Here is a 27,350-nt window from a genome sequence, read left to right as displayed (position 1 = left end):
TGTTTCTGGTATTGTGCACAGCTTTGAGTACAACGGTTTGCAGAGCATTAGTATTTGCATTAGCATGGCATGCTAACTATGGATATCAGCCAGGTTATTTGAACTTTTTTACTCGCTGGTACATGTTCTGACTGCCCGTGTCCAGCAGCAGGAATCAAACCAACGACACAGAGCAGTTTGAAGACTTTTCTGCAAATGTTTGACCGCAACATGTATTATTTTCTGGCCTTACCAGCAGCTTCCTGTAGTGATGTTCCGAGATGTGCCGAGCAGAGTGGTGTAAAGAGAGAGCAGCGACACTCCTTCTATAGAAAGAAAGGAATGCGGAAGTCACGTGGGTCACTGAGCCGCCGATAGGTCCAGATAGTCCCAAACACCAGCAGTTCCACCGTGGAACGCCGTTCATTTTTGGGGTTTCTCAAGTATTATTTCCGGTAAGGTAATGAAATTACATTTTTTTTGGCACTGTGAGGCACTAGCTGATTGTTCTTTAACTAATTAAGTAAGTTAAGTTTTAGTGAATTAACCGTGCTAACCAGCTAGTTGTAGTTTAGCTGCAGCTAGCTAATGTGAGCAAGACGGGTCCAAACGGGTCTCAAGACTTTCACCTATTACTGTCTGATTCAATTTTTTAAAATATTCAGCCAATTTTGAAATATTATAGTTTAGAATTACTCTGTCCCTTCCTGTACTGTATCTATGCTGGCAGACTGATATGGTTCATTTAGTTGGAGTTATGTTATTGTTATTGACAGACAGAGGCGGCAGCATAAATGTGATTATCAGTAAAGAAAAATGTGATTGTGAAGATGAGTAATTATTTCATATTTTTCAGTTAAACTACCGACTCCAATGAACTGCTTAAGCATGTTATATACACATAATCAACAAGGTAACTAGATGCCATTTTCTCTGTGTCCTCCAAAATAATCAGAGCTGAATCAAAATGTTTCAACAACAAACACTTGAGAAATTGTAACCTTTACAAAGTTGGTATTTACTGCAGGCTGTTAGTTTGATTTCATTCCTTCATTTAGTGTTTCATCATACAGTCAACCTGAGACTAAGATCTCTATTAGAAGACAGAACAGGAAAAAATAATTATGTACAATAACATATCAGCAAGAATAAATAACTGTATGACATTTCTAAAAATAAAACAACTATGATGAAACTATTCCGGTTTACACTGCTGACATCCATGTTCATCTTCATGTTTTCAGGGGGACTGATTGTGAGAGGTGAGCTGGGCGATGAGCAGCTGGGTGGAACTTGCCCGTCCTGTCAGTGATGGAGTGATGCACCAGCTGGTGAGTGGAATGGTGCACAGCTGGAGCTGGCTGGGTGATGGGGAGGCTGTCAGAATAAAAGTGATCAGAAATGAATTTATCACCTAATAAAGCTAATGCAAACATGGCAACACAGTTTTCTAAAATGTCCTGAAGAAGCCGGATGATGTATGAATATAATAACTTATATGCAATTAGTGAAATAGAAATGAAATGTCAGGGAGCAAAAAGATAAACGCAGCATCCATATGTACTGGTGTTGAAGCTGCCGCGGGTGGAGGGATGCTTGCAAAGGAGAGACCAAGCGTCTCCATGGCAACAGGCGAGGTGTTTGGTGGGGGCTCGCTTGTTGTGGGACAAGATGCTGTTTTCTCTTCATGTTCTTTGTCTGGCTTTTACTCCCCAGATGCCCAGCTTTGGACAGCACTTTCTTTCTTTCATTCAGGAGATGCTTTGCTGCCAGTCTCAGTCTGAGCCTGATGAGTCTGCTGGTTATTCTCCTCTGTACATCATGACATGAAGGGAGCACGCTTTCCAGCAGCCTGGCTTCTCTCTGTAGAGCATCTGTGGCATTTGGGAGTTCCATGAAAGATGCACTGGACCTTTTTCAGAAAAGCTCCTCAGTTTTCTGGAGCAGACTGATGGCCGACAGAGCACTCCTGGTTTGAATTCCCTCAGCGTCAGTAAGGTGCCGTGCTCTTCTTCCAGACTGCCATCATTTTGCTTAATTGCACTTTGGCGTCCATCACAGATGTTGGAATGTTTGATTACTTTGTTTACACTGTATCCTGTAAGATGGTGGAGAGTACAGGTTTGGCTGTTTGTGAGATCAGGAGTACCTTTGTGTCCGATCAGCTGGTCCACACTCAGGCCAGGGCTGGGAAATGTCTCCTTAATGTCCAGGAACTCTGCCCAAAGCCTGCTGCCTCCTGACTCCTGATAGCTTCCTGATTGGACTGCGGTGAGAAACTGCCCGACTGAGATTGATCTCAGGGCCTGGTGTTGGGACAGGATTCCTTTGCCTTATGCAGCTGAACAGGTTTTTAATGCAGTCCTGGGTAAATCTGCTCGTCAACACAAACATGTGTCCATGGTCCAGCATGTCTTTTTGGATTGATAAAATTGTAGATGTTGCCATGACAATTCCTGTGTGGACTGGTTTCCAGCGGCCCGTTTGACCAATCTTTAGTCCACAGAAGAGTTGCACCATGTGTTGGAGGAATTCAGTGGCTTTGCTGTACTCTTCCATCTTGTGTCTGCTCAGTGCCGTCACAGGGTGGCCAGAGGACATGATGTCCCACCAGTGGGTCACCTGCTGCAGAAGCCATGCTGAGGCAGGTTAGAGGCAGGTCGCTGCTCCCGCTCCAGCACCTATTTCACACCTGCGCTTGCTGACTTACTGAGGACATTCTTTGCAGGCCCCACCGTCTGTGATGGAAAATGAATAATTCTCCTTTAGCATCAGAATCAGAACAGCCTTTATTGTCACTTCACTGTGGAGGTACAACGAAATTGAAGGTGCTCCCGCAGAGCCATCCTGCACCACAAAGGTTCAAAAACAAGGCAAAAAAACCACAACAACATAAAGGACATTATAAACATAAAAACATTTGGATAAAAGATATATAAAGGATAAAAGTGGCTGCAGGTGTTGCACAGACATGGTAGGGGTAGCCCGTGCTGTTAGGGTGCTGAGAGGTAGGAGGAGCTAGGTGTGTGTGCTGTTCTTCAGGGCTGTTTGGGGGGAAGAAACTGTCTGTTAGCCTGCTGGTGCGGGATCTTGTGGACCTGGAGCGTCTCCCAGGGCAACAGATCCAGCAGGCGGTAGGCAGGGTGTGAGCGGTCTCCTGTGATGGCCTTGGTTTCAATTCAATTTTAGGGCCCCTGCTTTTTTCCCTGTGCTTGCTGCCCCTGGGTTCCATCCTGAGAAAGCATGGTATCTCTTTCCATTGCTATGCTGATGACAGCCAGATCTATGTGCCCCTAAGGAAGAAGGATGCTTTTTCTATTAAACCACTTCTGTTATGTCTTGAAGACATTAAAGTCTGGATGTCCTTAAACTTTTTAAAATTCAATGAGAAGAAGACAGAAGTGATGGTGTTCGGTCCCAGTGGCTCTTGTACTGTGGCTCCCCTCCTGTTGACTTAGGCCCCTTGGTGCAATACAGGAAGCCAACAGTCACAAACTTGGGTTTTAAGATGGACAGTGATTTTAAATTGGACCGGCAAATTTGTGCAGTAGTGAAGTCCAGCTTTTATTATTTGAGGCAGCTGGCAACACACACACACACACACACACTTACTGCAGTACTGTTAAGAGCTGAAAGACAGCTGCTGGATGTACAGACACAAAGAGATACTGATCATGTGGTCTCACTGTGAAAATGACGGAGATGGGTTAACTCCCAAATGGTCGGAATATTCCTTTAATGCACAAGGCTGGAAGGCAGGGTTGAAATGGTGACAGTTTCCAACATTTCCCTGTTGTAATGTCATGTTTCTGTTTGCTTTCATCACAGGGTGGTGACACAGATGAGACCTGGGCACCAGTATCTGTCGGGCTGCCCAGATGTCCGTGCAGATGTGCAGCTCACTGCGAACCAGCTGCACCTTCCCCCAGTGTGCACTGCCATCATTGCTGAGGGAGGTATTGTAACGGATGATCTGCAGAACCTGCCTGAGGCGCTTTGCCTCTTGTTTGGACGGTCATATGCTCCACATTTGGACCCCCTAAAGCCATGAAAAACACTTTCTCTCACTGCAGTGAAGTAGATTTGTTTGCTGCTGATATCGGACACACAGCTCTTGACAATGAAAACATTTTGAAATCTGTGACTTGTTTGGAGAGCAAGTTTAACCCTTTAGAAGCTGCGTATGTACAGTGTGCTGATAAAAGCCATGAACGTCCTCAGCTGATTCTGACTGTTGCCGGCCAGCCTGTTTCTTTCTGAGTCGACTCCGGAGCAGCGAGCTCTGTCCTTCACTCATCTGCTTTTCCTGCTAACAAGCTGAAACTGAGGGGACACATGTCTGTTCTGTGGCAGCATCAGGCAGGTGGTGAAGGAAAAGCTAAGCATTCCTCTCCGTTGTGTTCCCCCGCAGCTGTTTAGCTTCCTGACCTGCGTCCGCTCAGTCTGCTCGGCACAGGTCTGAGGTGCAGATCGGGCATTTGTCTGAGCTCCGCACCGGACGGCCTGCAGGTGGGGAATGTCCCCGAGCTCCACCAGGACACATTTACTGCTGTGGGCTTTCAAGCTCAGCAGCCCTTACATGTGTATCAGTGGGAAACTGAGCGCACACCAGTGATAACAGAGCTGATGCAAAGCATCTGCAACTTTGTTTCTACAGCAGACACCTTTAGATTTCCGTTGCACTGCTTCTGTGTCTGACGGGCCCGACCAACCTGATGAGGAGAACTGCTTTGGTGTGCAAAAAGAACCTGTTGTGGCCACTGATCTGTGCCGGAACACACACGTCTGCTTTGTTGGGAACTCTTACACCGGACCAGGACACACTTTCCATTCTCTACGACTCTGAAGCTCACGTTTCACTCTGAGAACTCACACAACACAAATGGCAAGACTGAGGACAGTCTGTGAACCAGTGTGGGAACACGTGGGACTGGACCTTTACTCAAGGCACACTTTGTGTTCAGAGGCTCTGCATTGCCTACTTCTGAGCAGCGCAGAGCAACAGAGCAACTACTTCTTTAGTTAGTGAGGTGCAGCTATCCATTGGCCTTCTTATGTCTTGGCTTGGTGTGGTCAATGCACGTAGGCTTTCGCACTCTTGCGTTAAGTGTGACTCATATTCTTCCAAAGTAGTTGTCATACTTTCAAGCTTCTCTTCGTCACATTCTTCTTTGAGTTTGCTCCTAATGTACTGAACCTCACTTTTGAAGCTTACATAAGTTAGCATAAACTTTCTTTCCTTTTTTGCACTCTCTCCTTTTGCATAGTCAGGCCACTTTTCAGTTGGTTTTCGCTCTCTTTCTGATCGCCTGGGTTGTTCAGGTTCAGAAGTTGGTTCCTTGCTCTCTACGCTATGTGCTTGCAGACTGTTGTCAATTTCAGCTATGCGTTCTGTCATTTGGTCTCTTAATGTTGCAACTGTTTCAGTTTCTAACTTGGTTTGTAATTCTATTTTTTCTTCTTCAAGAGCCTGAATTACTCCCTCAAGTACAAGAGCACTCTCTTTGGTTTGAGCCATTTTCTGGACTATTTTGAAACAACACTATAAACGTAGTAATCAAAATCTTAAACCTTAAGCAAAACTAATGGTACAAGTATGCCTATTAATTTCAAATATCAATCACACACAGGTTAAACCAAACAAGAAATCCAAAGTAGGAATGTCAAATTACTTATTAGCACAGTCCAGAAATATTCACACAAAATATGCACACAATGGCCTTTCACACTTATTTAAATATTTACAAGTTATAATGCTCGTTTCTTATCAACTGAAAAAACCTGAATTCCCAGGGCTTGGTGTTACCACTCACGACCACGGCGCGCTGTTGCTCTCTTGTGGTGACTTGTGGAAACGGCACAGTCTCAATCCTTGTCCTCGTTGCAAGCCGACGCTATGTTTTGCGAGTCACTGCAATCGCAACGGTCCGAGTAGATTGGCGAGGTTGAAAGACGAGCTGTAGTAATCTTCAAGCTGCGACGGTCCTTTCTTTCTCTCCCCCGTCCATCTCGGCACGGCTGGCGAGAAGTTCACAGCTTGCATTCACCGCGCGTAGTCCCTCGATGTTCTCGGGCTGAGCTGCACACGGTGCACGTGTTCACTGTAGCTGCTCCCAACTTTTCTTAACTGGTTGATGAAAGTGCAACGCTCCGACTGATGGTTTAAATGTTTTATTACATGCATTTTCTGTCTTGCAAACGCCCAAGACCACCGTGAACACTGAAATAAAATACACGGTGGCAGATATACATTAGTGAAACCGTCATGTTTCTATCTATGAATTGCTTAACTGAAACGTGTTACATAAAATATCAATGCTCTCAAAAAACATAATTTACACACACCCAAACACAAGAATATTTCTCTCAATTGTTCATACCGTGTGCCCCTCCGACCAGAAGGTTAGGAGTAGCTAGGAGTCCATTCCTTCATATTACACAGTCCTTTGTCTTTTCATATACCGCTTACACACACCGACTGAGAATGAAACGAAACTCACCTTTTTCTATCAAGTGTATCACGTGACCAAGTGATGACCTAACTGCTGACGTGGTCAAGTGACGTTATTAATCAAACAATTTTCCCAAAGTATGCACATAATAATAAAACGTATACAAAATATTAAATGGATATTACAAGTAAAATAAATACATTCACACAAAAAAATGCTTATGTTTCAGCGTTCGCTACTGTCCTCATACATTTAACTTTGTCCTGAGAAAGGAGTAAGTAAGTAAGTAAGTAAAATTTATTTATATAGCACTTTTCGCAGAAAAGGATTCACAAAGTGCTTCACAGTGAGATCAGAATAAAAAAACAAGGGAAAAAAGTTCCAAAAAGTCAAACAGGGACTGCTTTTGCATTTGACGTAGCCAAACTGCATGCGCCTGGAGAAGCCAAAAGGCTTACAGCACCTGGTATTCCCAGGCGGTCTCCCATCCAAGTACTAACCAGGCCCGACTCTGCTTAGCTTCTGAGATCTGATGAGATCAGGCGTGTTTTTTTTTATCAAAAAATACATATATCAAAATCCATATATACACATTTAAACTATCTATACACATATATTATTTAAAAAAATAGTCAAGACAAAAAACAAAACTGGTGAGGCAACCTGTGGGTCTTCTCCCTCTCTCCCATCCCACAGACCTCCTCACCAAACCATAGAAATAAAAAATAATAACAGAAACACCGACATGAAAAAACTAAACAAGTGAGACAGCCTGTAGGTCTCCTCCTTCTCCTCTCGCCCACAGGCTCCCTCACCAAACCATAGAAATAAATAAAAACATTAAAAGCCACCCTTGCTCTACCCAAAGTCTAACTTCACACCCCCATCCCCAATCTGTATGAACGTGCTCCCCTCCACAAAACCCTCGGTGAACTCTTCTACCCCCAAGTGTGTTAAAACCCTGTGCACGTCTCTGTTTGTGATGCTTTTAAAGATACTCCACACCTCCACTTTCTTTTTCTCGTAATGTGCTATGTCCCTCCTCATTTTAACAGCATACCTGGCGTGACTTAAAACATAGTTCAGCAGATTGACATTCTTCCCTTCCATCCTTCCCCTCACTCCAAACAACCACACCTCTCTCCAGCCCGTTTCCCCCCACACTTCTTTATCCCAACATCTGTTTATTAGCCCTTTCAGTTTCTTGAAATACCCGACCAGTTCCCCACATTCAACAAACTCATGCATACACGTTTCCACCCCCACACCGCACACATCACATTCTTTCCTTACATTCACATCAAACCTACTTATTACTAAATTATTAAAAATCCTGTTGTGCCTCAACATAAAATCAAAGTTCTCGCATTCAGGGGTGTTAAATTTAACCCTTAGGTTTTTCCATATTCCTTTTTCATCCATGTCCTCCATCACCCTCTCCCACACTTTCTCTGCTGCCGGTCTCTTTACTTCATTCCTTCTCAGACTCCTGTATATCACCCTTGCTTTCACACTCATTACATTCATCCTCCCCTCCCCTTCCCCCACATACATTCCCATTTCTCCAGCTTCATTTTCATTTTCCCCCACCTCACCCTCAATCATTCTCACCCATTCACTCGGCATTCCCTCCCTTATTTTCCCCATAACCCCTTCTGCCGTTCTCAGTGCCATCTCATCCCCCCTTTCTCTCACCTCGTCCACCATCACCTGTGCCCTCATAAATCCTGGTACATATTCATACACTATATCCCTCACTTTCCTAATCCCTGCCCTCCACATCAGCCTGTTATATATTGTGCTCCCCCCACAAGTGATTTTTGGGTTTAAAAACACTGGCTGCTCCCACACCTGCCTCACATTCTGACATTCATACTTCACATTTTTTACAAACTCCCCCCACGCTCCCAGCACCTCCTTGTGAAACTCAGACACTCCGCTCAACATACCTTCCTTCAAATCCATGTACACCGCACTCCCACCACATCCACCACATTCATCTATTGCCCTCCCTAGAAACACCTTCCACACTTGATCTTTTTTAAATATCTTACCATCATCTTCACTCTCATTGCTTTCTTTTTCCTTTCTAAATTTATTAGTTTTAACCCACCATCCTCATACTCATTCTCCAACACCTCCCTAGCTATCCTCACTCCTTTCCCCTCCCATAAAAACTCATTCACCATTCTCTCCATCTCCTTCAACACTCTCTCAGGCACATCCAACACATTCATCACATAACCAATCTTACTCACTATTAACGCATTCACTACCACCTTCCCCCTCAGTGTGAGCCCTCTCTTCTTCCAAAACTCTGTCTTCTTAGCGCTGTTCATTATCCCTTCATACTGCATATCACAGGGAAGGAACAAGGACCCCTATCACTCGCCCCTCCCCATCATCCACACACTTCTTTATATTGCTGACTACTCCCCTCTTCACCAGAATAGCCACCCCTCTGGACTTTGCCCCACTGTTATTCACATACATTTCTCCCATCCATTCCTTCTTTACTTCACTCATGCACTCTTCATCCCAATGTGTCTCTTGCACACACATAATATCCCCGTCACACACCTGCCAGGCTTGTATGACTACTGTCATACATGACAGACAGTATTCTCCCCCCTCCAGGGTTTCAAACTTCGTCGAATACGGCAGCGATTGTACTTTACAAAATCGCGTGCCGTCAGCCACGTCTGTTCCAGGCCATTTCCTCCTTTTAATCGGCGAAGTTGCCTTCACCCCCCAAGTTGCTCATTTTTGGCATATTTCCTCGTCCGTGATGTACGGGGGCAAGTTAAGGAAGGATACAACTAGTTCACTGCTTCTGACTTCCTTTGCACTCCCTTTAACAAAAAGCCGTCCATGAGGCGCGCCTTGCCTTTCCCGTCCTGCATAGTTGTTACATATGTGCTCTTTGCCTTCATTCTGCAGGCAAGAACTATTCCGCAGCTTTCTTTTATGCCTCTCAGCAACTCCATCAAAGTCACTTTGTCGTCCCCTGCGAGCTCCACAATCACGGTCAGCTCCTTTTTGAAGCCACCGTCTTTAACATTTTCCCTTTCATTCCTCACGTTCCTCACATCATTCAAACTCGCATTCCTACTTTCTCCCTTCCGCATTCACTTCTCCATTCATTCTCATTTCTCTTCTGCATTCTCGTTTTCTCCTGTATTCATACTTTCATTTACTCATAATCTCTCTCTTTCTCACCATCATTCACTCGCCTGTCATCAGTCAGCCGTTCTCCATTGTTCATATACTCATTGTACATATATTCTCATCCAACAAATGTGCAATAGTGCAAGAAAATATTCTTGTATGTAGTATTATTATTATATCACATTCTATTCTATTGGAAGGCCATCATTTCCTCGTCTGAACATCTGGCGTACAACTCTTTTTTGCCACTCCTGACAGCCTGGACTAAGAGCATCATGTCGTCCTTGTTGTAGGCCAGCACTGCACCTGCCAAGGCACTCATGGACGCCCCATACTTGGAATGGCTCTGTTGGATCACAGCAGGATCCCAGCGGTGCTGCCGGTGGTACACAGCACCCTTCTGCACCCAGTGTCTGAACAGAGTCTCCAGGAAGGAGGAACCGCTGTCACTGAAATGATATCAAGATTTTATACAGCATGTGTTCCTTGTAAAAAGATGTGATTTAATGTTAACTGTTTCATCTGTCACAGGGTTCCCGCGGGGTCTTAAAAAGTCTTAAAAGCATTGAATTTATGAATTTGGAAATAATACCTTAAAAAGACTTGAAAAAGTCTTGAATTTTGATATCTGGGTCTTAAAATTTGTGCAGTAACTTCTCCGTATCGCATTCTCCTCAAACGTTTCATTTGTCAACAAGGCTACTATTATTTTGAAAAGCCTAAATAACGTAGAACCAATCATTGAGAACGCAACGCTGCCACTACCACTCCGCCCCGGGTCCGATCACATTGCTACAGCACTGACTCAGACCACAGCAACAAGCCAAGCAGAAGCGTGAAAAATCAAGGCAAATCTCAGCAGAAAACAAGAAAGTTTAACTTACGCCGTTATGTTGTTTTTTAACATTTGTTTGCGTGTCCTTGCTTCCCATTTCTTGCTGGGATTATGAGGAAATGTAAATGTAATGAAGCGTGGCGCGAGAAAGAATCATTTTGTTTGCACAGTGTGCAAAAAGAGGATTCAGCTTGGTACCATGGGCTTGAAGGCTTTAGAGTCTCACGCCAAGTCCTCCAAGCACATGAATAATATCGAAGCGAAGGATCAAACTCCTTCCATCGCCGGGGTGTTTCAACCGGCCAACGCTAGCCAGTTAGCTATAAATGTATCTGAGCTAGCAGATAATGTTAACCAGCCCCTCAAGTTACGACCGTCACCGCAACTTATCTGCGAACAGCTTTTGGGTCCACACCAACCATGAAAGCAGAGGTGTTGTGGACTCCTAACACAATCGCCAAACACCATTCATATAATGGAAACGAGGGTATTTCAGAGTTGTTTAAATGCATGTTCCCCGATTCCGACATCGCTGCCACAATTACTTGTGGTCCCGACAAAACGGCGTACATAGCCAAGTTTGGTTTAGCTGTGTATATTAAAGAGGAACTGGTGTCCAAGGTAAACAAATCACCGTCCGTTCTTATGTTCGATGAGAGCCTCAACGAAACGACAAATTTTTTAGTTGATTTTCATTATTTATAGTTCTCTCTACTCCCCATATTCCCAGCATGGAATAAGTAGCTAGCTAACATAACCAATGTTAAAAAACAACTTAACTGTGTCAGTTAAACTTTTTTGTGGTCTGCTGAAATTTTCTTTGATTTTTCACAACTCTGTTTGGCTTGTTGTCTGTGTCTGTGGTGTTGTAGCGTTTACTACTACTATGCTGCAATGTTTCATCAATGCTTACACAGTCCACACTTTCATTTGTTTGAGAAATAAATGAACAAATTAAAAAAAAAAAAAAAGTTTTTCTTTGCCGGTAGGTCTGTGAAATAGGCATTATTTTTTTTATAAATGGTCTTAAAAAGGTCTTAAAAAGACTTAAATTTGACTTGAAGAAACCTGTAGGAACCCTGTGTCAGTTAAATTGTTGATTTCATTATCAGTTATTTGGAATTATTCTTAAACTTACCGACAACAGTTGTTGTCTGCATATATGATCTTTGGTGACGGAGCGTTTGCACGTTGGAAGCGGGCAATCAGACCGCTCGCCGTACGCCTGCAGCACCCCTCAGACTCAGCTGCCACCACCACCGTCTTCAAGAACTGGCCCCGTTCGTTCAGAACACTGGTGACATGCTGCATGGTGCCGGGCCATCACCATATATCTTCTTAGGGAACTAAAAAGCAGAAAATTCATATTACATTCATATTATTTCATATTACAGTCTTTCCTACAACATGTCTGTGGATTACAAAGTATTCTCACTCAACACTCAGAATCCAGATCAAAGGGATATTTTATAGAAACCTTTTTTGTACCACCAATGCAGAGGATTTCTCCAGTCCCATTTTCCCTCCAGATTTCTTGGCAGCAGCCTCTGCAGTCCAGGGTCTGCTGCTCTGCTGGGGGCCTCTGTCACAGTCTTAGCTGCGTCTGAACACAGCAGCTTGGCCTCCCTGCCTATACAGAGGAATGTGTGGATACAGGTGCTGCTTCAGGCGGGAGTTCAGCTGATGGCTGAAGGTGAAGCTTCAACCACACACATCACACACTCATTCTCTTTGGAGCAGTGTTTCCCAACCCTGGTCCTAAAGGCACACCGCCCTGCATGTTTCCCATGTTTTGCTGCTCCAGCACACCTGATTCAAATGAATGGGTCGTGCTCAGCCTTCTGGAGAGCTTTCAGACCTGACCCAATTATTTGAATCAGGTGTGCTGGAGCAGGGAAACATGGGAAACATGCAGGGCAGTGTGCCTTGAGGAGCAGGTTGGGAAATATTGCTTTGGAGCATGAAGCTTCTTGTGCCTATGGTCAGGTTAGACTTCTCAGTGAAAGTCCTGTTGCACACACTGCACTCGTGGCTCTTCTTCTCCATGTTTGACCTTTACAACATAAACAAATATCAATTCATTCAGTTTTCCATTTCTTTATTTGATTTTATTCATCTATTGTTTTTCACTTGTAAACATTTGTTATTCAGGTCACAAATTAACAAAGCATTGTATAAATCAAGGATAGATGTACTGTTGATACACTGTTTGCTTCACAATAAAAATATTTCAAACATAATTCAGTTTTCCAATACAGCTGTACAAGAATCGTATTTTCTCCTGTTTTAGATACATAGCTAGCTAGCTAGCTAGCATGTGTTGATAGTAAAACGGATTATAGTCAACTGATTAGGTAAACTAAGATATATAATAGATTGACAATCATAAGTTTAATAACTACAATAGGTTATAGATTTGTTAAAATGCTGTCATGATGATAAAAGTGATAGAATGTGCATAAATTCTCACAACAATAAGATGCCAAACTACCGGAAGGCAGGTTGTCAATTGCCTACGTTGTCTATACAACGTATATGTAAACAATGACGTTTCTGACGCAGGAAGTTGCCAATTTTCAGAGAATCTTTTCATTCATCAAAACCAGCACCGAGATAGTTTAATGTACACTGAAGAAGATTAGACTTACGTGAGCGAAATGACGGCTGAAATGACGAACAGGACGAACGGGACAGGTGGCGACAGGCATGATGCTGATTGGCGGAAAATCCCTGCTCAATGATTGGCGGCGGAAAATCCCTGCGCAATGATTGGCGGGTTGAGCGCTCAACTGTGCTCAACAGGGCTCAACCATTCGCTCAACTGTGCTCAACAGCGCTCAACCATTGGTCGCGATAGGGACTTGGAGGGGAGCGCGCCTGGGAATACCAGGTGCTGTAAGCCTTTTGGCTTCTCCAGGCGCATGCAGTTTGGCTACGTCAAATGCAAAAGCACTCCCTGTTTGACTTTTTGGAACTTGTCCTTTCTCAGGACAAAGTTAAATGTATGAGGATCAAAGCCAACAATGGCCTGCTGGGACATCTCAGCAGATCCAGGATCAGCAACATGGAGACTGAGAGCCAAAACCAAACAGAGGTGTCTGCCAACCAATCAGCAGCAGCCCAAGCTGGTTAACTTCCTGGTGTCTGTGTCTGTGTTGAAGTAAATTGAACTGTAATTTTGTAACAATTGCAAAGAAAATGTCGCTGTAAATAAAAATGATGTGATTAACATCCATTTGTTAGACGGAAGTTAATCATGAGTCGTGTTGTTTTGACAGCTGCACCTGATGGTGTGTATACTGTTGGGATGACCTCCCTCAGGGGTTAGGTGTCTTTAAGAAAGTATATCTGATGCAACATTTCCCCAGCTATGTTCAGGGAATATAGTCCATTACACAAACACTTTTACATATTGATTATATAAACCACCCCATTCAGAACATCATCTGAGACGTCTAGGCATCTGAGGCAGCTGGAAGCGCTAACAGTCAACCAGCCACAGAGGATGAAGCTCTGATCACTTTTTTCATCTCATTGCTTTACAACTTCACTGCTTGACTAGGCTCATGGATTATCTATGTACAATACATCTTCACTGTAAAATCCAATAGCTGCCCTAACATACATACATTCGTTAACTTCACTAGGTTAATTACAATATGCACTTATGACTGATTTTTATGAAGTAACAGTTAGTTTCATGGTGAAAAAGGCAAAAAACTTAGTGTTTATAGTGAAGATGACTTTATTTAGAGTGAAGCTCACTCAACAGTATGTAGGAACACAGTCTCACTCCCAGTGCGCATTCAAAGGAGAAGAAGTGTGCATGCGCAGTAGTAACATTCAGTCTCTCCCGCTCAGCAACGTATATTATGTCTATGTTAGCAACGCAGCAGTCCAGCACACAGGCCGGGGCACTGAGGGGAGCCTGCTGAGTCCACTTTTTCAGTTTTTTTTTAATTCTTTTGAAGAAGAATAAATAAGGTAAGTTATCAAGCAAGTATGTTTGTTAATATGTTTTAATTACTGCTCTGACTGTTAGCGTTCACGAGCTAACGTTAGCGTTAGTTAGCTAGCTAACGAACCAAACAGGCATAACATTAGCCTGTTCAAGCCATGGTTAAGGTGAGTTTGGGCGGTTTCTCACCATAGTCCTGTGATTATCTTAAAACCTTTTAACAGTTCCAAAGCCTAATTACTTTGAAAGTCTCACATTTGAAATGTTGTAGCATGAGTTTTCCGTTTTCCCCAAATTGACAGCGATGGGATTTTGGCCAGACTTTCAAATTTGCAATGTGAAAATGACGGTTTTCAGTTAATCAAATCAAATCAAATCAAATCAAATCAAATCAAATTTATTTGTATAGCACATTTCATGTACAAACAATTCAAAGTGCTTTACATAAAATAAAAGCATTGCAGCAGGGAGTGGAAGAAGCATTAAAATACATAAAAGAATATAAAGAGAAACAAATGAAATAATTTAAATGAATTTAAAAACAAGCAACAGTTTAGATAAGTTAAAAGATAGCGTACAGATTTCATGCATAGACACATGAGAAAAGAAATGTTTTTAACCTGGATTTAAAATTGTCTTCATTTGGTGAAAGGTTAATCTCCACTGGCAGTTTGTTCCACTTGTTTGTAGCATAACAGCTCAATGCTGCTTCTCCATGTTTAGTCTGGACTCTGGACTGGACCAGCTGACCTGAGTCCTTGGATCTAAGAGCTCTGCTAGGTTTATATTCTCTGAACATATCACAGATGTATTTTGGGCCTAAACCGTTCTGGGATTTGTAAACCATCAGCAGGCTTTTAAATGTATTCTGTGTGACTGGAAGCCAGAGTAAAGATTTTAAAACTGGTGTGATGTGTTCAGATCTCTTAGTCCTGGTTAAAACTCTAGCAGCAGCTTTCTGGATGAGCTGCAGATGTTTAATGCTCTTTTTGGGATGTCCAGTTAAAAAGAGCGTTACAGTAATCGAGTCTCCTGGAGATGAATGCATGCAAAAAGACCAGGAGAAACTCCTGGTCTTTTTGGGAGAGGAAACTTTTAATTCTGTTGATGTTTCTGAGATGGTAAAAAGCTGCCTTGGTGACAGCTTTGATGTGGCTGCTGAAAGTCAGATCTGAGTCTATCAACACTCCGAGGTTACCAACTTGGTCAGTGATTGTAAGGTCCAGAGTCTCAAGATATTTACCAACGCTGACCCTCTTCTCTTTGCTACCAAACAGAATGATCTCAGTTTTGTCTTCATTTAATTGTAGAAAATTCTCTCATCCAGGTGTTTACTTCCTCCAGACACTGACACAGTATGTCTGCTGGGCTGCAGTCGTCCGGTGACAGAGACACATAAAGTTGTGTATCGTCTGCATAACTGCGATAATTGATGTTAAAGTTCTGCAATATCTGACCCAAAGGGAGCATATACAAGTTAAACAGAAGAGGTCCAAGAATTGACCCCTGAGGGACTCCACAAGTCATGGCCACTCGCTCAGATTCATAGCTGCCAATTGTAACAAAATAACTCCGGCCTTCTAAGTAAGACCTGAACCAGTTAAGGACCGCTCCAGAAAATCCAACCCAGTTTTCCAGCCTGTGCAACAGGATTCTGTGATCTACAGTATCAAACGCAGCGCTGAGGTCCAACAGAACCAGGACTGAAACATTACCAGAATCAATATTCAACCTAATGTCGTTTAACACTTTGACCAGAGCTGTTTCAGTTCTGTGATGACGGCTGAAGCCTGATTGAAAGTTATCAAGACTTCCACTTTCATTCAGAAAGTCGTTGAGCTGGTTAAATACAACTTTCTCAATAATCTTAGATATAAAAGAGAGGTTAGAGACAGGTCTGTAGTTGTTCATCATAGAGTTAAGGCAGCATGAATGTGTTTGATGCAAAGAGGAGGATAAATTAGGTTCATAATGCACTGGTGCTGTCTTTCCTTGGGGAAATGGTGAAGACTGGTGTAGTAGCATAGATGCTTTCGCATCCTATGAGTCATGAGGGCCCTAATTGCACACCGGTGTAACCATTTACTGCAGGTGGGATGGACTAAATAGCCCAGTTACCTCCTCATCTTGCTCTTTTTGCGCTCCGTGCCCATATTATTTCCCAGCAGAGTGGCTGAGCTCAGGTGTCTTGCTCCGTGTGCGACACGGAAGCTTGAAGTAGGGGGTTTTGGTCTAAAATGAGCGAGCTAACCATCTCATGGGCATGCAAACACCTCCAACAGCCCAGTTGGCAGAGATAAGTGCTTGCAGATGCTATTAGCTGCATAGCTAACGATACAAACCCTTTCTTGTGGTAACAAGCTATCTAACTATACTGTACATGCAGGAAAGCAACACAATAATAGACCGTTAAATTACTTACTCTCGGGAATGAGATCCTTCCCCAAGTAAGGGGGCGAATGGAGCAGGAGATTGACAGGCGGATCGGTGCGGCGTCTGCAGTGATGCGGGCTCTGCACCGGCCCGTCGTGGTGAAAAAGGAGCTGAGCCAGAAGTCAATCTATGTTCCAACCCTCACCTATGGTCACGAGCTGTGGGTAGTGACCGAGAGAATGAGATCGTGAATACAAGCGGCTGAAATAATATCTCTCCGCAGGGTGTCTGGGCTCTCCCTTATTGGGCTCTGTATTAGCCCAAGTTCTGGAAACATTCGTCGGTGAAATATTTGGCGCACACACACACAAATCTCTTCGGTTCTGTCGTCACTTTCCCAGAAAAAACTAAATCTGTCCACTGGCTCTTTAGAGGTTCTGATGCAGGAGCTCTAAACATATTTTTTACATCCATGTACAGCGCAATGAGCTGGCCAAAGAGCTGTGGGCGGGGAAAGGCAGTTTTGGCATAGCCATATATGGGCTCTGGGGGGAAACAACCTCCACGTCATAAGCGGCAGCTTTCCCGATCAGGCCGTCTGCATGGTCACATTTCCAAAGGCGGAGAATAATTTCCAGTGCATAGTTTAGGTCTATCGTCATTTTTAGCCACTGGGGGACCGCAGGCAGGCTAGGGGAACTCATATTAATGTTAAACAACCTTAAAAAGTGAAAATTTCATGCCATGGCTCCTTTAATGAATTTTTAATTTGCCGTTGTCGCTTTCTCTTTTGCCGTTGTGATTTGCACTTCAGGGCCACCGTAGCACCTCCTCACCCAAGCAAGCGAGCAAGTGCAGCGCACCGAGTTCAGGGCAACATGTTTTTCTGTGTGTTTCTTATACGAGTAACTGAGTGAGTTTACTATGTGTGTGAGGGATGTTTACATCAGCTGAGACGTTGGGAGAGAGCAAACAGTTGACACCATAGATGTTGGAACTGTTGGGGTGGCGGGGTTTTTGTTGGGGGGGCGGCGGAAGCACGCACACTTATCAATGATTGAGGATTTGATTTGAAGTTATTTTATAATAACATGCAGTTATAAGAGAAATAGAATGTATGAACACGGCATCTGTATTGTTCAGAAAATAAAAATTTGATAACTAAATCAAGCCATTTAAGGAACATAACAGCATAAAATACACCACAAATGAAAAAAGAAAAGTCTGCGCTCATGACTCAGGGCTTTCATACATTTCCAAAAGTGGACCTTCTCTCAGTTGACCTACTAATGAAAATTCTAAGCTGGGTTGAGACATGGCTTTCATCCATAAGGTCGCTGTGAGCGTTCATAATGGCCAAATGTGTTAGTCTCTCCTGCGTCATGGTGCTGCGCAGCCAGGTTTTCAGGCTGAGAAAGAGCGCTCGGATGCCGCCACAGATATGGGCGGGGCCAGGGAAAGCCTAATGAGCTTCTCCACCTCTGACAGCATGGAGCGGGGTTGGGGCTGCAAGGTTTGCAGGATGGACCCCTACACACATCCCTCAGTATGTCCAGCTCAAGGCTTAGCCGCTCTCGTGGAAAGGGGGTCAGTTCCGGGGAACCCACATCCACTCGTTTCCCCTGAACTGCCTGCTCTCGCCCTGCAGCGCCGCGGAGTCCCTCCTGATCAAAACGCCGCTCCACCTCTGAGCGCACCAGGTCCAGGGCCTCAAACACTTCTCTCTTCCACAGGCTTTGATGTTCTGCAATATTAGATATAACATCAAATAAACAACTTCTCTAACCGACCAATACTGTCCATATGGGCTACCTATTTAAGCTGGATCAAACTTATATTTTCCCATTTAAGTTCAAAATCCTGTTATGAATATGGTTTGTTATTTCTGTCATTATTTCTGTCCATATTCTTTTTTTCCTTTAGTTGTCTCATGAAAGTTGCATGAGTGTACGTTCTTAGTCAGTTGATAGGCTAGTGCATACCGCTGTTTGTGTATTATGAATGATTCATTACAGGTTACAGGTACATTAATGTTTAATAAATAGGCCTACATGGATGTACAGTATTGTTGAACTTGTTCGGTTTTTAATGTCATAATCTATGGATAGTGTCAGGTTCAACTGATTTAGTGTGTGCTTTAACATGCGTGTTAGTGGAGCTACTTTGGAGCCTGATACTCTTCGCTCTTGTGAGAGCTCCACAGTCGCTGCCTGAAATGGTGACAACATTTTAATGCCCTGAGTTGTCGCCTCATACTCATTGGCTGTTACAGGAGCCAAATCCGTAGAAAGAGTGGCCAGAGCTGCTGCCACTGCTTCTCTCTGTTCATAAATCCGCTGAAGCATTACAAAAGTGCTGTTCCACCGGGTTTCCACTTCCTGCATCAGTTTCATCACAGGGCGGCCCATTTGCACCGGCTGAAGGCGTTCCTTGGCAGTGGTGCTGCTTTTAAAATATGTTACAATCCTCCGGACCCTTGACCTGATGTCATCAAAACCAGGAGTTGCATCCATTGATTTTTTTTTTTCACAATCAGGTTGAGGGCATTGGCTATGCAGACAGCATGCCTAACATTTAAGATCCTGGCAGTGGCTATCATATTGTGTGCTGCATCCGTCACCAAACATCTCACTTTTCCACCAATTCCCCACTCCTCCATCAGCTCCTGCACTACAGCTGCAATGTTTTCAGCTGTGTGGCTACTGGGGAAAGGATGGACTCCCAGCAGAGTTGTGGGCAGCTGCTCTTAAGCACCAACAAAATGGCAGGTTACAGCCAGATATGCATCCATATTAATGGATGTCCACATATCTGCTGTGAGGCTGACACTGTCGGTAGTCAGCAACTCAGCCTTCGCCTTCTCCTTTTCCTCCACATACCTCTTCTCCACCATGGCCTTAACCGTATTCCTACTTGGAATGGCGTATGTAGGATCCAGTTTTGCCACAAATGCCCTGAATCCAGGATCATCAACCACAGTGAAAGGTTGGGGGTCCTTCACAATGAAGTCCACAAGAGCTTCATCCAGCTCTTGCTTCCTGGATCCTATAAAAAGAAAAAAACATAAATAAAGAAAAGTAGCTTCAATTTAATTGACATTCTTTCTGATTCTCCATGTATATCTATGTTGTGCTTACCTTGATTGGTGCCTCCAAGTACAGACTGCTTTGGAAGTCCAGCACTCCTGAAGCACTGCTGTAAACAGTTATGGCACCATGTTGACGTACATAATAACACCTTAAGGCACTGCTGGGATTGGAACCCAGGATCTCCTGTTTACAGACAGGTACTTTGACCAACTAAGCCACAGCACCACATGGTTCATAAAACTGATGAAAGAATAAAGAGCAGGAACTGGATCCATTTCAGGAAATGGTTTTTGTGATTCTGTACCTCAAGAATAGTTAAAGCCATGAGTAGAAGTGCCTCCAATTGGTTCAAAACTTCATCATATCTTGCAGATATTTTTGGGTTTTCTACTCAGACCCTGGTGTTCATGAGGAAGTCACTTTCACCAGTTACAGCCAGATCTCATGAAGCAGTGTACTTATTACACGCCAACTCATTTACTGTGTTTTTACAAGGCTTTTTTATGCTTTTGCGTATTATTTTCCGCTACATATTTAAAGGAAATGACGTCCTGCCCTCAGCTTTTACTCTAACTCTGACTATTTCACAGTTTGTACGTTCATTTTGATGTTATGTAGTGTGACAGGAGGAGAACCTCCACCGTACTGTACCCTAACCATTTGACTTGTTATGTGAACGGAGGAAAATTACACTCTGAAAGTATAAAATAGGCATAAATGAGACTTTAAAAGCTGTGTGCTATTTATACGCACTTTCATTAAGTGGACCAGTGAAAAGGATTTAGTAGAAAGCTGATAATAAGCTGTTTTATATGCTAAGTCATAGCTTTCTCTGCAGGCCCACAGGCACTGCTGGGATTTGAACCCAGGATCTCCTGTTTACTAGACAGGCACTTTGACCAACTAAGCCACAGCGCCACATGGTTCATAAAACTGATGAAAGAATAAAGAGCAGGAACTGGATCCACTTCAGGAAATGAGCTCCAGAGACTTTCCCAAAACTAAATGTGACTTCTAAAAACATTTTTATGAAGTCTGACCAAAGAACCGAGTCATAATAACCATGATGCTCATTTAAAGGTCCATCATTTGATGAAGAGGAACAATGCAAAGCATTCAGTAGAACCCTGCTAACAACCGGTTTCTCATGCTAAGTCATAGCTAGCTCTGAAGGACTACAGGTACTGCTGGGATTTGAACCCAGGATCTTCTGTTTACAAGACAGGCACTTTGACCAACTAAGCCACAGCACCACATGGTTCATAAAACTGATGAAAGAATAAAGAGCAGGAGCTGGATCCACCTCAGGAAGTGTTTTTTGTGATTTATTTCCGAAATTCATGTGATCTCTGCATAAATCAGGGCTTGATGTTATTCAAATTATCTCTATATGTGAAAAAATTGGATATAGTCCCAGTTTAATCTTCTGTAACTCAAGAATAGTTAAAGCCATGAGATGAAGTGCCTCCAAGTACAGACTGCTTTGGAAGTCCAGCACTCCTGAAGCACTGCTGTAAACAGTTATGGCACCATGTTGATGTACATAATAACACATTAAGGCACTGCTGGGATTTGAACCCAGGATCTCCTGTTTACTAGACAGGCACTTTGACCAACTAAGCCACAGCGCCACATGGTTCATAAGACTGATGAAAGAATAAAGAGCAGGAACTGGATCCATTTCCGGAAATGAGCTCCAGAGACTTTCCCAAAACTAACTGGGACTTCTAAAAACATTTTTATGAAGTCTGACCAAAGAACAGACTCATAATAACCATGATGCTCATTTAAAGGTGCATCATTTGATGAAGAGCAACAATGCAAAGCATTCAGTAGAACCCTGATAACAACCGGTTTCTCATGCTAAGTCATAGCTAGCTCTGAAGGACCACAGGCACTGCTGGGATTTGAACCCAGGATCTCCTGTTTACTAGACAGGCACTTTGACCAACTAAGCCACAGCTCCACATGGTTCATAAAACTGATGAAAGTTTAAAGAGCATCAACTGGATCCACCTCAGGAAGTGTTTTTTGTGATTTATTTCCGAAATTCATGTGATCTCTGCATGAATCAGGGTGTGATGTTATTCAAATTATCTCCATATGTGAAAACATTGGATATAGTCCCAGTTTAATCTTCTGTAACTCAAGAATAGTTAAAGCCATGAGATGAAGTGCCTCCAAGTACAGACTGTTTTGGAAATCCAGCACTCCTGAAGCACTGCTGTAAACAGTTATGGCACATTGTTGATGTACATAATAACACCTTAAGGCACTGCTGGGATTTGAACCCAGGATCTCCTGTTTACTAGACAGGCACTTTGGCCAACTAAGCCACAGCACCACATGGTTCATAAAACTGATGAAAGAATAAAGAGCAGGAACTGGATCCATTTCAGAAAATGTTGTTTGTGATTCTGTACCTCAAGAATAGTTAAAGCCATGAGATGAAGTGCCTCCAATTGGTTCAAAACTTCATCATATTTTGCAGATATTTTTGGGTTTTCTACTCAGACCCTGCTGTTCATGAGGAAGTCACTTTCACCAGTTACAGCCAGATCTCATGAAGCGGTGTACTTATTACACGCCAAGTCATTTACTGTGTTTTTACAAGGCTTTTTTATGCTTTTGCGTATTATTTTCCGCTACATATTTCAAGGAAATGACGTCCTGCCCTCAGCTTTTACTCTAACTCTGACTATTACACAGTTTGTACGTTCATTTTGATGTTATGTAGTGTGACAGGAGGAGAACCTCCACCGTACTGTACCCATTTAACTTTGTCCTGAGAAAGGACAAGTTCCAAAAAGTCAAACAGGGACTACTTTTGCATTTGACGTAGCCAAACTGCATGCGCCTGGAGAAGCCAAAAGGCTTACAGCACCTGGTATTCCCAGGCGGTCTCCCATCCAAGTACTAACCAGGCCCGACTCTGCTTGGCTTCTGAGATCTGATGAGATCAGGCGTGTTCAGGGTGGTGTGGCCGTAAGCCAGCAATGGAATCCCAAACCAGCTTTTTATAGATTCTGAAACAGAATCTGTTATTGTATTCCGACTTCTAAAATAGAACTATACCGTTTAGAGAAGACGCAGTTTATGAGCATGTCGTGGGATTGAGCTTCCCTGGTTTCTCTATATGACAACGGACACAAAACTACACACAGGGAACAGAGGAGCTTGACAGACAGTTATCTGAGAGTCCCATTTTCAGCTGCAGAGAACAATCACATCAGGGAAGTCAACGTGCAGGCTCAACAGCAGCCTCTCAAGCCAGCTCTCTGGTAAAAATAGGGGAAACGTATGGTTCCAGCACCTATATAACATATATTTGTCACAGGGACTGTGGCTTACGGCCACACCGCCCTGAACACGCCCGATCTCGTCCGATCTCGGAAGCCAAGCAGGGTCGGGCCTGGTTAGTACTTGGATGGGAGACCGCTTGGGAATACCAGGTGCTGTAAGCTTTTTTTCTCTTCTCTCTGCGGCCTGCATGTAACATCTGACCATCACCGTGTGCCACACAGACACCAGGAAGTTAACCAGCTTGGGCTGCTGCTGATTGGTTGGCAGACACCTCTGTTTCTGTTTGGCTCTCAGTCTCCATGTTGCTGATCCTGGATCTGCTGAGATGTCCCAGGCCATTGTTGGCTTTGATCCTCATACATTTAACTTTGTCCTGAGAAAGGACAAGTTCCAAAAAGTCAAACAGGGACTACTTTTGCATTTGACGTAGCCAAACTGCATGCGCCTGGAGAAGCCAAAAGGCTTACAGCACCTGGTATTCCCAGGCGGTCTCCCATCCAAGTACTAACCAGGCCCAACTCTGCTTGGCTTCTGAGATCTGATGAGATCAGGCGTGTTCAGGGTGGTGTGGCCGTAAGCCAGCAATGGAATCCCAAACCAGCTTTTTATAGATTCTGAAACAGAATCTGTTATTGTATTCCGACTTCTAAAATAGAACTATACCGTTTAGAGAAGACGCAGTTTATGAGCATGTCGTGGGATTGAGCTTCCCTGGTTTCTCTATATGACAACGGACACAAAACTACACACAGGGAACAGAGGAGCTTGACAGACAGTTATCTGAGAGTCCCATTTTCAGCTGCAGAGAACAATCACATCAGGGAAGTCAACGTGCAGGCTCAACAGCAGCCTCTCAAGCCAGCTCTCTGGTAAAAATAGGGGAAACGTATGGTTCCAGCACCTATATAACATATATTTGTCACAAGGACTGTGGCTTACGGCCACACTGCCCTGAACACGCCCGATCTCGTCCGATCTCGGAAGCCAAGCAGGGTCGGGCCTGGTTAGTACTTGGATGGGAGACCGCTTGGGAATACCAGGTGCTGTAAGCTTTTTTTCTCTTCTCTCTGCGGCCTGCATGTAACATCTGACCATCACCGTGTGCCACACAGACACCAGGAAGTTAACCAGCTTGGGCTGCTGCTGATTGGTTGGCAGACACCTCTGTTTCTGTTTGGCTCTCAGTCTCCATGTTGCTGATCCTGGATCTGCTGAGATGTCCCAGGCCATTGTTGGCTTTGATCCTCATACATTTAACTTTGTCCTGAGAAAGGACAAGTTCCAAAAAGTCAAACAGGGACTACTTTTGCATTTGACGTAGCCAAACTGCATGCGCCTGGAGAAGCCAAAAGGCTTACAGCACCTGGTATTCCCAGGCGGTCTCCCATCCAAGTACTAACCAGGCCCGACTCTGCTTGGCTTCTGAGATCTGATGAGATCAGGCGTGTTCAGGGTGGTGTGGCCGTAAGCCAGCAATGGAATCCCAAACCAGCTTTTTATAGATTCTGAAACAGAATCTGTTATTGTATTCCGACTTCTAAAATAGAACTATACCGTTTAGAGAAGACGCAGTTTATGAGCATGTCGTGGGATTGAGCTTCCCTGGTTTCTCTATATGACAACGGACACAAAACTACACACAGGGAACAGAGGAGCTTGACAGACAGTTATCTGAGAGTCCCATTTTCAGCTGCAGAGAACAATCACATCAGGGAAGTCAACGTGCAGGCTCAACAGCAGCCTCTCAAGCCAGCTCTCTGGTAAAAATAGGGGAAACGTATGGTTCCAGGACCTATATAACATATATTTGTCACAGGGACTGTGGCTTACGGCCACACCGCCCTGAACACGCCCGATCTCGTCAGATCTCGGAATCCAAGCAGGGTCGGGCCTGGTTAGTACTTGGATGGGAGACCGCTTGGGAATACCAGGTGCTGTAAGCTTTTTTCTCTTCTCTCTGCGGCCTGCATGTAACATCTGACCATCACCGTGTGCCACACAGACACCAGGAAGTTAACCAGCTTGGGCTGCTGCTGATTGGTTGGCAGACACCTCTGTTTCTGTTTGGCTCTCAGTCTCCATGTTGCTGATCCTGGATCTGCTGAGATGTCCCAGGCCATTGTTGGCTTTGATCCTCATACATTTAACTTTGTCCTGAGAAAGGACAAGTTCCAAAAAGTCAAACAGGGACTACTTTTGCATTTGACGTAGCCAAACTGCATGCGCCTGGAGAAGCCAAAAGGCTTACAGCACCTGGTATTCCCAGGCGGTCTCCCATCCAAGTACTAACCAGGCCCGACTCTGCTTGGCTTCTGAGATCTGATGAGATCAGGCGTGTTCAGGGTGGTGTGGCCGTAAGCCAGCAATGGAATCCCAAACCAGCTTTTTATAGATTCTGAAACAGAATCTGTTATTGTATTCCGACTTCTAAAATAGAACTATACCGTTTAGAGAAGACGCAGTTTATGAGCATGTCGTGGGATTGAGCTTCCCTGGTTTCTCTATATGACAACGGACACAAAACTACACACAGGGAACAGAGGAGCTTGACAGACAGTTATCTGAGAGTCCCATTTTCAGCTGCAGAGAACAATCACATCAGGGAAGTCAATGTGCAGGCTCAACAGCAGCCTCTCAAGCCAGCTCTCTGGTAAAAATAGGGGAAACGTATGGTTCCAGCACCTATATAACATATATTTGTCACAGGGACTGTGGCTTACGGCCACACCGCCCTGAACACGCCCGATCTCGTCCGATCTCGGAAGCCAAGCAGGGTCGGGCCTGGTTAGTACTTGGATGGGAGACCGCTTGGGAATACCAGGTGCTGTAAGCTTTTTTCTCTTCTCTCTGCGGCCTGCATGTAACATCTGACCATCACCGTGTGCCACACAGACACCAGGAAGTTAACCAGCTTGGGCTGCTGCTGATTGGTTGGCAGACACCTCTGTTTCTGTTTGGCTCTCAGTCTCCATGTTGCTGATCCTGGATCTGCTGAGATGTCCCAGCAGGCCATTGTTGGCTTTGATCCTCATACATTTAACTTTGTCCTGAGAAAGGACAAGTTCCAAAAAGTCAAACAGGGACTACTTTTGCATTTGACGTAGCCAAACTGCATGCGCCTGGAGAAGCCAAAAGGCTTACAGCACCTGGTATTCCCAGGCGGTCTCCCATCCAAGTACTAACCAGGCCCGACTCTGCTTGGCTTCTGAGATCTGATGAGATCAGGCGTGTTCAGGGTGGTGTGGCCGTAAGCCAGCAATGGAATCCCAAACCAGCTTTTTATAGATTCTGAAACAGAATCTGTTATTGTATTCCGACTTCTAAAATAGAACTATACCGTTTAGAGAAGACGCAGTTTATGAGCATGTCGTGGGATTGAGCTTCCCTGGTTTCTCTATATGACAACGGACACAAAACTACACACAGGGAACAGAGGAGCTTGACAGACAGTTATCTGAGAGTCCCATTTTCAGCTGCAGAGAACAATCACATCAGGGAAGTCAACGTGCAGGCTCAACAGCAGCCTCTCAAGCCAGCTCTCTGGTAAAAATAGGGGAAACGTATGGTTCCAGCACCTATATAACATATATTTGTCACAGGGACTGTGGCTTACGGCCACACTGCCCTGAACACGCCCGATCTCGTCCGATCTCGGAAGCCAAGCAGGGTCGGGCCTGGTTAGTACTTGGATGGGAGACCGCTTGGGAATACCAGGTGCTGTAAGCTTTTTTCTCTTCTATCTGCGGCCTGCATGTAACATCTGACCATCACCGTGTGCCACACAGACACCAGGAAGTTAACCAGCTTGGGCTGCTGCTGATTGGTTGGCAGACACCTCTGTTTCTGTTTGGCTCTCAGTCTCCATGTTGCTGATCCTGGATCTGCTGAGATGTCCCAGGCCATTGTTGGCTTTGATCCTCATACATTTAACTTTGTCCTGAGAAAGGACAAGTTCCAAAAAGTCAAACAGGGACTACTTTTGCATTTGACGTAGCCAAACTGCATGCGCCTGGAGAAGCCAAAAGGCTTACAGCACCTGGTATTCCCAGGCGGTCTCCTATCCAAGTACTAACCAGGCCCGACTCTGCTTGGCTTCTGAGATCTGATGAGATCAGGCGTGTTCAGGGTGGTGTGGCCGTAAGCCAGCAATGGAATCCCAAACCAGCTTTTTATAGATTCTGAAACAGAATCTG

The 27,350-nt window shown here is 44.2% G+C and overlaps 1 long non-coding RNA gene and 16 other non-coding genes across 18 annotated transcripts; 6 read left to right on the top strand and 11 right to left on the bottom strand.

Annotated features, from left to right (window-relative positions):
- Positions 1 to 362: 362 nt before the first annotated feature.
- LOC142391898 (uncharacterized) lies at positions 363 to 12,188 on the top strand. Of its 2 annotated transcripts, XR_012770631.1 has the most exons (4): positions 363 to 439; positions 1,224 to 1,310; positions 3,808 to 3,935; positions 9,893 to 12,188. It is a non-coding gene; the product is annotated as an uncharacterized LOC142391898 (long non-coding RNA). The 2 variants fall into 2 exon arrangements; XR_012770630.1 differs by lacking the exon at positions 9,893 to 12,188 and having other exon boundaries at positions 3,808 to 4,323.
- An 8,510-nt stretch (positions 12,189 to 20,698) lies between these two features.
- trnat-agu (transfer RNA threonine (anticodon AGU)) lies at positions 20,699 to 20,772 on the bottom strand. The gene has a single exon. It is a non-coding gene; the product is annotated as a tRNA-Thr (tRNA).
- Positions 20,773 to 21,033: 261 nt separating this feature from the next.
- trnat-ugu (transfer RNA threonine (anticodon UGU)) lies at positions 21,034 to 21,107 on the bottom strand. Its single transcript has one exon. It is a non-coding gene; the product is annotated as a tRNA-Thr (tRNA).
- Positions 21,108 to 21,411: 304 nt separating this feature from the next.
- trnat-agu (transfer RNA threonine (anticodon AGU)) lies at positions 21,412 to 21,485 on the bottom strand. The gene has a single exon. It is a non-coding gene; the product is annotated as a tRNA-Thr (tRNA).
- Positions 21,486 to 21,746: 261 nt separating this feature from the next.
- trnat-agu (transfer RNA threonine (anticodon AGU)) lies at positions 21,747 to 21,820 on the bottom strand. The gene has a single exon. It is a non-coding gene; the product is annotated as a tRNA-Thr (tRNA).
- Positions 21,821 to 22,124: 304 nt separating this feature from the next.
- On the bottom strand, positions 22,125 to 22,198 carry trnat-agu (transfer RNA threonine (anticodon AGU)). Its single transcript has one exon. It is a non-coding gene; the product is annotated as a tRNA-Thr (tRNA).
- A 528-nt stretch (positions 22,199 to 22,726) lies between these two features.
- Positions 22,727 to 22,845, bottom strand: LOC142392312 (5S ribosomal RNA). The gene has a single exon (XR_012770972.1). It is a non-coding gene; the product is annotated as a 5S ribosomal RNA (ribosomal RNA).
- A 354-nt stretch (positions 22,846 to 23,199) lies between these two features.
- Positions 23,200 to 23,318, top strand: LOC142391971 (5S ribosomal RNA). The gene has a single exon (XR_012770647.1). It is a non-coding gene; the product is annotated as a 5S ribosomal RNA (ribosomal RNA).
- Positions 23,319 to 23,617: 299 nt separating this feature from the next.
- LOC142392120 (5S ribosomal RNA) lies at positions 23,618 to 23,736 on the bottom strand. The gene has a single exon (XR_012770789.1). It is a non-coding gene; the product is annotated as a 5S ribosomal RNA (ribosomal RNA).
- A 354-nt stretch (positions 23,737 to 24,090) lies between these two features.
- Positions 24,091 to 24,209, top strand: LOC142392475 (5S ribosomal RNA). Its single transcript, XR_012771125.1, has one exon. It is a non-coding gene; the product is annotated as a 5S ribosomal RNA (ribosomal RNA).
- Positions 24,210 to 24,508: 299 nt separating this feature from the next.
- Positions 24,509 to 24,627, bottom strand: LOC142392310 (5S ribosomal RNA). The gene has a single exon (XR_012770970.1). It is a non-coding gene; the product is annotated as a 5S ribosomal RNA (ribosomal RNA).
- A 354-nt stretch (positions 24,628 to 24,981) lies between these two features.
- LOC142393151 (5S ribosomal RNA) lies at positions 24,982 to 25,100 on the top strand. The gene has a single exon (XR_012771770.1). It is a non-coding gene; the product is annotated as a 5S ribosomal RNA (ribosomal RNA).
- Positions 25,101 to 25,398: 298 nt separating this feature from the next.
- On the bottom strand, positions 25,399 to 25,517 carry LOC142392309 (5S ribosomal RNA). The gene has a single exon (XR_012770969.1). It is a non-coding gene; the product is annotated as a 5S ribosomal RNA (ribosomal RNA).
- Positions 25,518 to 25,871: 354 nt separating this feature from the next.
- On the top strand, positions 25,872 to 25,990 carry LOC142391970 (5S ribosomal RNA). The gene has a single exon (XR_012770646.1). It is a non-coding gene; the product is annotated as a 5S ribosomal RNA (ribosomal RNA).
- A 301-nt stretch (positions 25,991 to 26,291) lies between these two features.
- Positions 26,292 to 26,410, bottom strand: LOC142392308 (5S ribosomal RNA). Its single transcript, XR_012770968.1, has one exon. It is a non-coding gene; the product is annotated as a 5S ribosomal RNA (ribosomal RNA).
- Positions 26,411 to 26,764: 354 nt separating this feature from the next.
- LOC142392474 (5S ribosomal RNA) lies at positions 26,765 to 26,883 on the top strand. Its single transcript, XR_012771124.1, has one exon. It is a non-coding gene; the product is annotated as a 5S ribosomal RNA (ribosomal RNA).
- A 298-nt stretch (positions 26,884 to 27,181) lies between these two features.
- Positions 27,182 to 27,300, bottom strand: LOC142393188 (5S ribosomal RNA). The gene has a single exon (XR_012771805.1). It is a non-coding gene; the product is annotated as a 5S ribosomal RNA (ribosomal RNA).
- Positions 27,301 to 27,350: the final 50 nt, after the last annotated feature.

The sequence above is a fragment of the Odontesthes bonariensis genome, chromosome 11, assembly GCF_027942865.1.
Source record: "Odontesthes bonariensis isolate fOdoBon6 chromosome 11, fOdoBon6.hap1, whole genome shotgun sequence".
NCBI lineage: Eukaryota > Metazoa > Chordata > Actinopteri > Atheriniformes > Atherinopsidae > Odontesthes > Odontesthes bonariensis.
This window is presented reverse-complemented; position numbering and strand designations above follow the sequence as displayed.